An 11,994-nucleotide genomic window follows, 5' to 3' on the forward strand; every position below is an offset into this window, starting at 1 on the left:
CAGCTTTTTATATTAAAGGATAAAAGTGCTTGGAATATGATATTTTAGAGGTCAAAGGAGAGGAGATTAAAACCAAGAATTACCTACCCAGCAAAACTAAGTATAATCCTTCAGGGGAAAAATGGTCATTCAATAAAATAGAGGACTTTCAAGCTTTCTTGATGAAAATACAGAGCTGAATAGAAAACTTGACTTTCGAATACAAGATTCAAGAGAAGTATGAAAAGAAGACTCAGAAATAATCTTGGGCTTCATGCAACCGGTGCTTCCAAGACTCTCCCTGCCAAAAATAGGAACATCTAGCGGACCTTGCCACTCAAAGGAGATGTTTCAACTTTCACTCATTGCTCGACCTCTTCCACAAGAGTGGTAAATATCCTCTGGAGACCAGACAACTTACTGTTTTATATTTCCTCTGATGTTAATGATCACAGAGTGATTTTAAAGATCTTCTTTGCTGTTTCTTTCAAAGTATCATGAAAAATTTTTATGTATAAGTGGAAAACACTTTGTTGAAAAAGAAACTTTAAGGTAATGGTTAATTCAAAAATAAGTATCCTGGTAATCATGCATTCTCTATATTTTCCAGTCAATTTTGTTATGGCAAAGATGTAGTCTACTATGTATATACCTTCACCAAGGATGCCTTTGATGCACAAAGAGATTATTCTCATCAAAAATTCACATAGATGGAGAAATTAGGCACATAGTCTTTAATTGTAAATGTCCTCTGTTGTCTTTTTTAAAGCTATCAGCAAGAATTTAAGTATTTACTATGTGACAGCATACTAAGCAATTGAGAAAAAATTGAAAGCAAAAACATTCCCTTTTTCCAAGGAACTGGGTACAATGCAATGGAGGAAACTTAAAGCAAACATCTATGCACACAAAAGACACCAGCAATAAGCAAGGTCAGAAGGGTTTCCTGCAGAAGGTGGATTTTAGCTGAGACAAGAAGGAAGCCAAGAGACAGATGAGGATGGAGAGAATCCATGTGTCAAGAGGTGATTAGCGAAAATGCACAGAGTTGGGATATGGAGTGACGTTTGAGAATCAGCAAAAAGGCAGCCTCACTGGACCACAGAACATATGAAGATGGAGTAAGGCAGAAGAAAATTGGAAAGGTAGGAAGGAGCCAGCATACAAAAGTTTTAAAAAACCAAACAGAAATATTAATAAGATCTGATGTTTTTCCTATGCTTTGATATCCTTTCCTCCCACAAGCCTAAAAATTATTTTCAGAATTTTAACAAAAAATAAGTAGAATTTGATTATGAACAACAAAAAAAGGAAAAAAATGCATACCTTTTGACCTAGCAATACTACTTCGAGGGTGATATACAAAAGAGGTCATACAAATGTGAAAAGAACACAAGTGTACAAAAGAACACGTACAAAAGTATGTATAATAGCCCATTTTGTGGTGGTAAGGAAATGGAAATTCTGGGCATGTCCATCAACTGGGGGATGGCTGAAAAAATTATGTTATACAAATGTAATTGCGCTATAAATATGATGAGTAAGCATACTTTAGATAAACATATATGAAAGACATATATGAACTGAGAATGAGAGAGGAGCCAGAACCAGGAGAACACTGTACACAGTAACAGCCAAATTGTGTGATGGTTAACTTTGAAGACTTGCTTTTTCCCAGCAATGCAAGGTTTTAGGACAAAATCAAAAGGGTCATGATGGAAAGTGTTATCCACATCTAGGGAAAGGATGACAGAATCTGAATGGAGATCAAAGTACACTATTTACTCTCTTTTTTGCTTCTTCTCTCGTGGTTCATTCCATTGCTTATGATTCTTCTTTGCAACATGACTAGTGTGAAAATATGTTCACGATGAATGTATATGTAGAGCCAATATCATATTGCATGCCATCCTGTAGAGGAGGTAGTAGAGGGAGAAAGAGAAAATTTAAAAGTCAAAAAGTTTGTGGAACTGAATGTTGAAAACTAAAAATAAATGAATATTTTTTAGAAGTGTTTTCCCTCTGACTAGTCCCTCCCCCAATCTGCCCTCCCTATCATTTTTTTCTTTTCTTAACCCTTTACCATCTAGAATTCTATACCCAACTGGGTATGTTATTTTTCCTTTAGGCCAATTATGATGACAGTAAAGTTCACTCATTTCCCTTCATCTCCTCCCTCCTCCCCTCCCTTCTGGAAACATTTTCTTGCCTCTTTAAGGTGAGATAGTTTACTACATTCCTCATTTCCCTTTGTTCTAGTACATTCTTCTCTCATTCCTTCTTTTATTTTGTTACATTTCCTGTTTTCATATTAAAATATATTTCATATACTCAATATATTTCATATATTCGATATTTTCATATTGAGCCCACACCTCTGCCCTCTGTCTCTATATACTCCTTGTAAATATGCTAAAAATGAGAAAGGTCTTCTAAGCTGCAAATATCATCTTCTCATGTACTAATACAAACAGCTTAAAACTAAGTGTCTTGTGATTTTACTTTCTTTTCTACTTTTTGATGCACCTCTTGAGTCCTGTATATGAAAATCAAGTTTTCTATTCAGCTCTGTTCTTTTCATCAAGAATACTTGCAAGTTTCTTATGGAAGCCAAGATGGAAGAGCAAGCAGCACGGCCCTTTCACTGTCCATCCCTGACCTTGAAAAAATCCAGGAAAAATCCAGGAGTAGATGAGGCAACAGAAAGACAGGGAACAGTACTTTTTTTAGCATGGGTGGTTAGGGTAATTAACAAGAAAGGTCCCTTTTGCTGTGGGTGAAGGGAACTAGTACACAATGGGGTGTATCCCAGAAAGTCAACAGGAAGCCCCACCTCAGTGGAACCATGGGAGATCCTGAGTCTCAGTATGGCAAAGCAGTCAAGGACAAACATCAGCCCTCCTCCACCTCCTGTATGCCTTCAGACCACAAGGGGAAAAAGCAGACTACAGCCACATGTGTACTCACCACCAACTGAGCCTACCAGTGCTCTGGGGGAAGAAGAGACCTGCTCCCTTAAAGACACACACACACACACACACACACACACACACACACTTACCTTATGCTTCAAGCTTCAGGGTAACCCCAAGGAATCACAGAAAGACCTCACCTGGCTTTGGAACATACCAGCCAGGCCCAGCTCAGCACCAGGTAACCTACACTATTGTATAACTTCCAACTACAGACCCAGAGGCCACAGCATACAAAACCAGAAAGCAAACCCCTATCTTCCAGCACAAAAAGTGAGGGGAAGACCCCCTGTGGCCCAGAAACAGAGATCCATGTTAAAAGGCAGGGAAAAGACAATCACAATGAGAAAAACTCAACTTAAAAAGACAAATAATATAGATTCATACTATGGGGGCAAGGAAGATCAACATATGAATTCATTATAGGACAGCATGGACTACTAACATCTGAAACTTCAAAATGTAGAAGGAACTGGCCTCAATTGCAAAAAGCATTCTTGGAAGACCTCAAGAAGAATTTTAAAAATCAAATTAGAGAGGCAAAAGAAAAACTGAATAATTCCTTTAAAATACAATTGGCAAAACGGGGAGAATAATTGACTGAAGTAAACAACTCCTTAAAAAGCAAAATTGGCCAAATGGAATAAGAAGTACAAAAGCTAACTGAAGAAAACAATTCACTAAAAATTAGAATAAGGCAAGTAGAAGCAATGACTCTTGTCAAACAAAATCAAAGAATGATAAAGTAGAAGAAAAGGTAAAATAGCTCAGTGGAAAAGCAAGTGACCTGAAAAACAGAGAAAGGAGAGACAATTTAATATTTATTTCTCTGCTGAAATCCATGATGAAAAAAGAAACCTGGACAGTATCCTCCAAGAAATCATCAAGGAAAATGGTCCCATAGGTCCTCGAACTAAAGAGTAATATAATCATTGAAAGAATATATCAATCACCTCCTGAAAGAGATCCCAAAATGAAAACACCAACCAATATTGTAACCAAATTCCAGGACGATCAGGTCAAAGAGAAAATATGGCAAGAAGCCAGAAAGAAACAATTTAAATATCATGGAACCACAATAAGGATCACACAAAACCTTGCAACTTCTAAATTAAAATATCAGAAGGATTGGAAAGATATTGTGTAAGGGACAGGAGCCTGGATTACAACCAAGGATCAACTATCCAGAAAAAGTGACCATGATATTTCAGGCAAGGAGAGGGTCATTCAGTGAATAAGTGACTTCCAGACCTCTCTAATGAAAAGGTCAGAGCTCAATGGAAAATTTTTTCTTCAAATAGAAGACTGAAGACAGGCATAAAAGGGCAAAAAGAAAAAAAATTCAGTAAGGGCAAAATGTTCACATCCCACATCAGAAGACGATACTTGTAAATCTTGAGAACTGTATCTTATTATAGCATCTAAAAAGGATATACATACATAGATGATGTTGGTATAAATTAACTGATGTGACGCCAAAATAAAAAATCTAAATGGTGAAAGGTATTGTAATGGGCAAAGATAAAAGGAGGTAAATTACAAACAGGGTAAATTACATCAGATGAAGAGGCACAAAAACATATTTTATTAGAGTAAGAGAAGGAAGGTAGATTAACATTGTTTGAACTTTACTCTCATTAGATTTGGTTCAAAGAGGGAAAACATGCTCATAAAGTAGACAAATTTAACTTGCTCTACAGCCAGTAGGAGAGGAAATTCTAAAGAAAAGGGAGAAGGATTGATGGAAAGGGGGGAAAAATGAGGATGGTGGTGGTCAAAAGCAAAACTATTTTTAGGATGGAAAAGAAGAAATAAGAGTAAGAATGGGGCGGAATATAATGGAGAGAAAGACACAGATATTTATCATAACTGTGAGTGTGAATGGGATGAACTCTTCCATAAAACAGAAGTGGATAGCAGCATGGATGAGAAACCATAAATCTACAATATGTTTATTACAAGAAACTCATTTGAAAGAGGGGGATACACATAGGTTAAAGGTAAAATGCTGAAGTAGAATATATCGTACTTCAGCTGAATTAAAGAAAAGCAGGGGTAGCAATCCTAATGTCAGACAAAACAAAAAGAAAAATAGGTCTTATCAAAAAGAGATAAGGAAGGAAACTATATCCTGCTAAATGGCACCAAAGACAAAGAAGTAATATAATTATTAAACATATATGAACCACTGGTATAGCATCCAAATTCTTAGAGGAGATGTTAAGGGAGTTACAGGAAGAAATAGACAGCAAAACTGTATTAATGGGAGACCTCAAATTCCCCCTTTCTGAACCTGATAAATTAGCTTCCAAATAGAAAAGAAAGAAATTAAGGAGGTGAATAGAATTTTAGAAAAGATAGATATGGTAGACCTTTGGAGAAAGTTGAATGGGGATAGAAAGGAATATATCATTTTCTCAATGGTACATAGGACATATACAAAAATTTACCATGCATTAGGTCATAAAATCCTCACAGTCCAGTGCAGAAAGACAGAAATATTAAATGCATACTATTTATATCATGATGCAATAGAAATTATACATAACAAAAAGCCATGAAAAGATAGACTAAAAACAAATTGGACATTACATAATCTTATGCTAAAGAATGAGTGAGTCATACCACAAATCATAGAAACAATCAATAACTTCATTTAAGAGAATGATAATGAGACAACATATCACAACTTATGTGATGCAGCAAGAGGAGTTTTAGAGGAAGTTGTATCCTGGAATTCTTATTTGAATAAAGCAGATAAAGAAGAAATAAATGACTTGTGTGTGCAATTGTAAAAGCTAGAAAAAGAACAAATTAAAAATCCTCATTTAAATATCAAAATGGAAATACTGAGGAAATGGAGAGATTTATAAAACTGAAATTAAGAATACCATTGAACTAATAAGTAAACCTAAAAACTGCTTTTATGAAAAAAGACAAACCTTTAGTTAATTTGATTAAATAAAAATAAAACCAAATTACTATTATCAAAAATGAAAAGGGTGAATTTATCACCGCTAATGAAGAAGAAATTAAAACAATAATTAGGGGTCATTTTGCCCAACTGCTTGCCCATACATATGACAATCTTACTTAAATGGATGAAGTTTTATAAAAATATAAATTGCCTAGATTAACAAAAGTGGAAGTAAAATACTTAAATAACCCCAATACAGAAATAGAAATTGAACAAGCTATTAATATAATTTTTAAGAAAAAAAATTTACAGGGTGAGAATGATTTATAAGGGAATTCTATGAAACATTTAAAGAACAATTAATTCCAACACTATTTGTGGAAATTGTTGAAAAAGGAAGTGTCCTATCAAATTCTTTTTATGATGCAATTATGGTACTGATACTTAAACAAGGAAGAGCCAAAACGGAAAAACATTATAGATCAATTTATCTAATGAATATAAATGCAAAATTTTTAAATAAAATATTGGCAAAAAGATTACAACAATTTATCATGAAAATAATACGCTTTGATCAGGTAGGATTTATACCAGGAATGCAGCAATGGTTCAGTATGAGGAAAACTAGCAGCATAATTGACCATACCAACTACAAAACTAACAGAAAATAGATGATTATCTCAATATAGGTAGAAAAAACTTTTTACAAAATGTAATACTCATTACTACTAAAAACACTTGACAGCATAGGAATAAAAGAATTCTTCCTTAAAACGATTCAGTAACTTTTCCCTAATACCTTCAACAAGCATTATATGTAATGAGAATAAGCTAGAAGCATTTCCAATAAAATTGGGGGTGAAACAAGGATGTTCAGTATCATAACTGCTATTCTATATAATTTTAGAAATGTTAGCTTTAGCAGTGAGTGCCAAGCCTAGAGGCCTGTATTGGGCTACCCGAGTCTTTCTTACCTGTCCCAGGTCTTCGGTTGGCCAAACCGGATAAACGTATGAGAGAAAGGACGTTCCAGAGTCGAACAGGGGTTGAGCTTTATTTCAGGGTCTAGTTACAAGTGCAGGATGTTCTTCCTTAGGAGGAAGAGGGGGAGATTTCCTAAGGAGGCTAAGCTTAAGGGATTGGAAGTAGAAGTACAAGCGGGGAGAGAGGGGGAGGGGAGAGAGGAAAGAAAAGAAACGGAGCCTACTGTCCTCTTTGGCTCCTTCCGTGCTAAGAGCTTTCAGGCTTCCTCGATCCTACTTAACCTTCAGCCACACAGTTTGCATCTCAATACCGTGCTGTTAGATAACAATAGTGTGCCCAGATCCGGGACGACCTCGAGGGCAGGGAGACTCCACCCATCACGTATCTCCCGGGTAGAGGTGGAAATACCCGAGCTAGCCGAGCTAGCTCAGTCTAACCTTCTCGAATCCCCGCTGTTCATGGAGGGCCTCGTAAGACTCTAAGATTTAGAAGTCCCACTTTTACCCGCCCGAGACCGTCCACACGGAATTGAGCTTCCAATCCCAACAAGTGAGGAAAGAAAAAGAAATTAAAGTAACTAAAATAGGCAAAGAAGAAACCTAGTTATCAAGCACTTTTTGTAGAAAATCCTATAGAATCAGGTAAAAATTAACTTAAAAAAATAAAGACCTTTAGCACAGATTTGGCTATAAAATAAACCCACATATATCAAAACAAACCCAGGGACTATAGATACACAATTACAAAACACTTTTCACACAACTACTTTCAGGTCAAAATAATTGGAAAAACATCAGTTGCTTCTAGGTAAGCTACCTAAATTAACATTCTTATTCGGTGCCATGCCAATTAAACTACCAAAAATTATTTTATAGAGGTAGAAAAAATAATATTAAAATTCATCCTAAAGAAAAAAGGTCTAAAATATCAAGCAAATTAATGAAAATAAACGCTAGGAAAGGTGGCCTGGCCATACCAGATTTTAATTATATTATTAAGCAATTAACGATCAAACCTACTTAGTACTGACTAAGAAACAGAGCTGTGGATCAGTGGACTATGTTAGGTTCAAAAGACACAGTAGTCAATGATTACAGTAATCCACTATTTGATAAACCCAAGCACTCCAGCTTCTGGGACAGGAACTCCCTATTTAACAAGAAACTCCTGGGAAAACTGGAAAATGTATGACAGAAGCTGGGCTTAGAGCAGTGTCTGAAATACTGTATCAAAATAAATTCAAAATTGGTATATAATTTAGATATAAAAATGATATCATAATCAAATTGGAGGAGGAAGGAATAGATTTTCTGTCAGATTTATGAAGAATATCTAAATTTATGCCCAAATAAGAGATAGATAATATTCTGCAATACAAAATGTGTAATTTTAGTTACAAGAAATTGATTTTCAAAATTGTTTTTAAGCTTTTTCATGATCTGAGACCAATTCATCTTTTTCTTTGAGGATTTGAATGTAGGATTTGCTTCTTCAGGTTGAATGTCTTGATTTTCCTCATCACTAGTGATGTAAGAAAATACCCCTTCACCAAGAAAGTAAGAATCTGTAGTCTGTTTTTCCCCATCTCCTCATTTTCTCAGCCAATTCCTTGACTTCTAAGCTTTTTGTTAAGTTGAGAACTCCAAAAGCAGCTTCCGTTTCAGCAGTGGTTGCTGCCACCCTGGAGCTGAGGTCTGGACTGAGGCTAGGACTGGGCCCATGCTGGGGGCAGACCATGGTCTTCTCTTAGCTTAGTGAGAGACCCTTCTCATTCCCCTTCAAAATTGTCTTTGGGGTTTAGGGGTTGAGAAGTCTTGAAACCCCAGCAGTCACCTGAGATTCAGTCCCCTAAGGTCTGCTCTTACTCTGTCCACATTGGTGTGGCCCATGCAGAGATGTGCTCTGCTCCCAACTCGGTTCTATAGATCATTCCTGCTGACCTTTCCGATTGTGTTGGGCTGGAAATTTGCTTTGGTCCACCGTTTTGTGACTTCTGCTTCTTACTTTTACAGGTTTTTTGATGGGTTTGAAAGGAGAGTTCTCTCACGTCTCTGCTTCAACTTCACCATTTTGGACCTGCCCTTAACTATACTATTTTCTTTTTGTGTTTGCTTTTTTTTCTCATAGTTCCTCCCATTCATTCTAAGTCTTCTATACAACATGACTAGTGTGAAAAATATGATCAACAAGGATGTATATTTAAAGCCTATATTGGATTATATACCATTTTAGATAGTCAGAGAGGAAGGAAGGGGAGAAAATTTAAAACTTATGGAAGTGCATGTTGAAAACCAAAAATAAATAAACTAAAAAAATGAAAGAATGCTTGAAAGTTCTCTGTGTCATGGATTGCCCATTTCTTCCCCCTCATGTATTATTCTTAGTTTAGCTAAGTAGGTGATTCTTGGTTGTAATTTTAACTCCTTTGCCCTCTGATATATCATATTACATGCCCTCTCAACCCTTAATGAAGAAGCTGCTAAATCTTGAGTTATCTTGAGAGTGACTCCATCACACTTAAATTGTTTCTTTCTTCCTTCTTGCATTATTTTTCTGGTTGTCCTGGGAAATCTGGAATTTGGGTATAATATGCCAGCCAGCCTTCATTTTGGGATCTCTTTCAGAAGGTGATCAGTGGATTTTCTCAATTTCTATTTTTCCCCCTTGTTCTAGAATATCAGGTCTGTTTTCCTTGGTATTTTCTTGAAAGATGATATCTAGCCTCCTTTACTGATCATGGCTTTCAGGTAGTCCAACAAATTTCAAATTCTCTCCTCTAGATCTATTTTCTAGGTCAGTAATTTGTCTGATTAACTATTTAGCATTGTATTCTGTTTTTTATTGTTTTGGTTTCATTTTACTGTTTCTTGATTTCCCCAAATCATCAGTTTCTATTTGATCTATTCTGATTTTTAATTATTTTTTTTCAGTGAGCTTTTTGTAACTCCTTTTCCATTTGGTCAACACCTGTCTCTCCAAATTTATTAATTTATCTATTTTCAGTTTTCAATAATAACCCATAATTTCCAAATTTTTTCCCCTTCCCTCCCACCTTCCTCCCAAAGACAGCATGCATTCTTATATGGGTTCTACATATACATTCCTATTAAACACATTTTCACATTTGTCATGATGCAAAGTAGAATTGAAACGAATGGGAAAAGCCGTGAGAAAAACAAAACAAAAACAGAAGAAAAGTAGTTTGCTTCACTCTGTGTTGCAACTCCATAGCTCTTTCTCTGGATGTGGTTGGCCCTTTACATCATGAATTCTTTGGAAATATTATAGGTTGTTGTAATGCTGTGAATGACTAAGTCTTATCAAAAACAGTCCTCCTACACTGTGATTATCACTGTACATAATGTTCCCCTGGTTCTGCTTACTTCACTCAACATCAGTTCATATAAGTTTTTCCAAGTGTTTCTGAAGTCTTTTTTGCTTCATTTTTCATAGCACAGTAGTATTCCATTACATTTATACACTGCAACTTGTTCAGCCAATCCCCAATTGATGGACATCGCCCTGATTTCCAGTTCTTGGTTACCACAAAAAGAGTTGCTATGAATGTTTTTGTACATGTGGTTTCTTTTCCCATTTTTATGATCTCTGGGATATAGCACTATAAAGTGGTACTGCCAGTGTGCTGAGGCAGCCAGTGCCAGTGGAGCTGCAGTGGTTGAAAGGTGTAGTGGACAGAGGAAGCAGTAAAGGCCAGCTTGCTGGCAGGGCAGCACAGGGCAGGCGGAGGAGGGAGGTGTGCCTGAGATCCAGCCAGGATTGGAGGCTCATTGTTGAGTTTGAGGGCAGGCAGGGAAGGGAGCACAAGCTAGGGACACTGTTGGCCTGACCAGACTAGACTGGGCTTTAATCTCCTGTGCCTCAGTAGACACACACTGGCCATCAGGGGCTTTAATCATAGAGGAAGGAGCTGCTGCTGCTGAAGTTGGCCAAGATCATTTCTACTGCAAAATCCTGATACACCAAACTAAACCATCACATGAGAAGCCAGCACCCAATCATCATCAGCCACAGGCAACCAAGCATATGTTTTACCAGAAGGCAACATCATGCTAAATACAGTCTTTGCTGGTGGAATTGGTGTTAAGATGGATGAAACTGAAATTCAAAGCTTCTTTGCTAGATATGGTTTGGTGACAGAAGTGAAGATAGTTCAGTGAAAGAAGTGAAAATAATCACTGATTGAACTGGTATATCCAAAGGTTACGGATTTGTTTATTTTTATAATGATGTGGATGTGCAGAAAATAATAGAATCACAGATAAATTTCCATGGGAAAAAGCTGAAAATGGAACTAGTAATCAGGAAACAAAATTTATGTGCCTATAATGTGCAGCCACATCCTTTGGTTTTTAACCCTCCACCAGCACCACAGTTTCACAGTGTCTGGATTAATCCAAATACAGAGACATATATGCAGCCTTCGGCTATGATGAACCCCATCACTCAGTACCTCCAGGCATATGCCCCTTACCATAATTCACCAGTCCAACTCATCACTGGATATCAGATACATATATAACTATCAGGTACATCCACAATGGCCTTCTGGAGAAAAAAGGATTTATGTTATATCTTCTGCTTACACAGCTGTGAATTATCACTGCAAGGAAGTGGACCCAGAAGCTGAAGTTCTGCAGACGTAGTGCTCCATCCATGAGACCACACAGTCCTCTGGGAATAGCCGGCGAAAGAAATCTGTGGAAAGAAACATAGACAGTGGTATTCTGTTTGTTTAATCCAGAGATAAGACCAAGAAACGCTCTTGTCACACAAGATGACTACTTCAAGTACAAAAGAGTGCATCACTTTAGAAGAAGTAGGGCTGTGTGGAAATCCACTGGAAGCCTCTGTGCTGAAGCTTCCAATATTGTGGACAAACTAGTTTCTATTTTTGAGTACTATGAAGATACATAGGGTTCCCTTTTTCCACTATTATGGAAAGTTAATTCTGAGTCTTTTGATAACTTATATTTTGCGTTGAAACTATTGTACTTTGGAAATTCACTTAGTTATTGCTTCTATGTTTAGTTTGCAGTTGAAGTGGTCAGGTTCATTTGGTACTGAAACATTTTTGAGATTTTAAAGACAAATATTGATTTTCAAAATTTTGCTTTATGCAAA

General features: G+C 36.6%; 1 pseudogene; it reads left to right on the forward strand.

Moving 5' to 3' along the window:
* The window catches only part of LOC140507037 (deleted in azoospermia-like pseudogene), a 57,020-nt pseudogene extending 45,233 nt beyond the window's left edge, over positions 1-11,787 (forward strand).
* Positions 11,788-11,994: the final 207 nt, after the last annotated feature.

This window comes from Notamacropus eugenii, chromosome 1 (assembly GCF_028372415.1).
Source record: "Notamacropus eugenii isolate mMacEug1 chromosome 1, mMacEug1.pri_v2, whole genome shotgun sequence".
NCBI lineage: Eukaryota > Metazoa > Chordata > Mammalia > Diprotodontia > Macropodidae > Notamacropus > Notamacropus eugenii.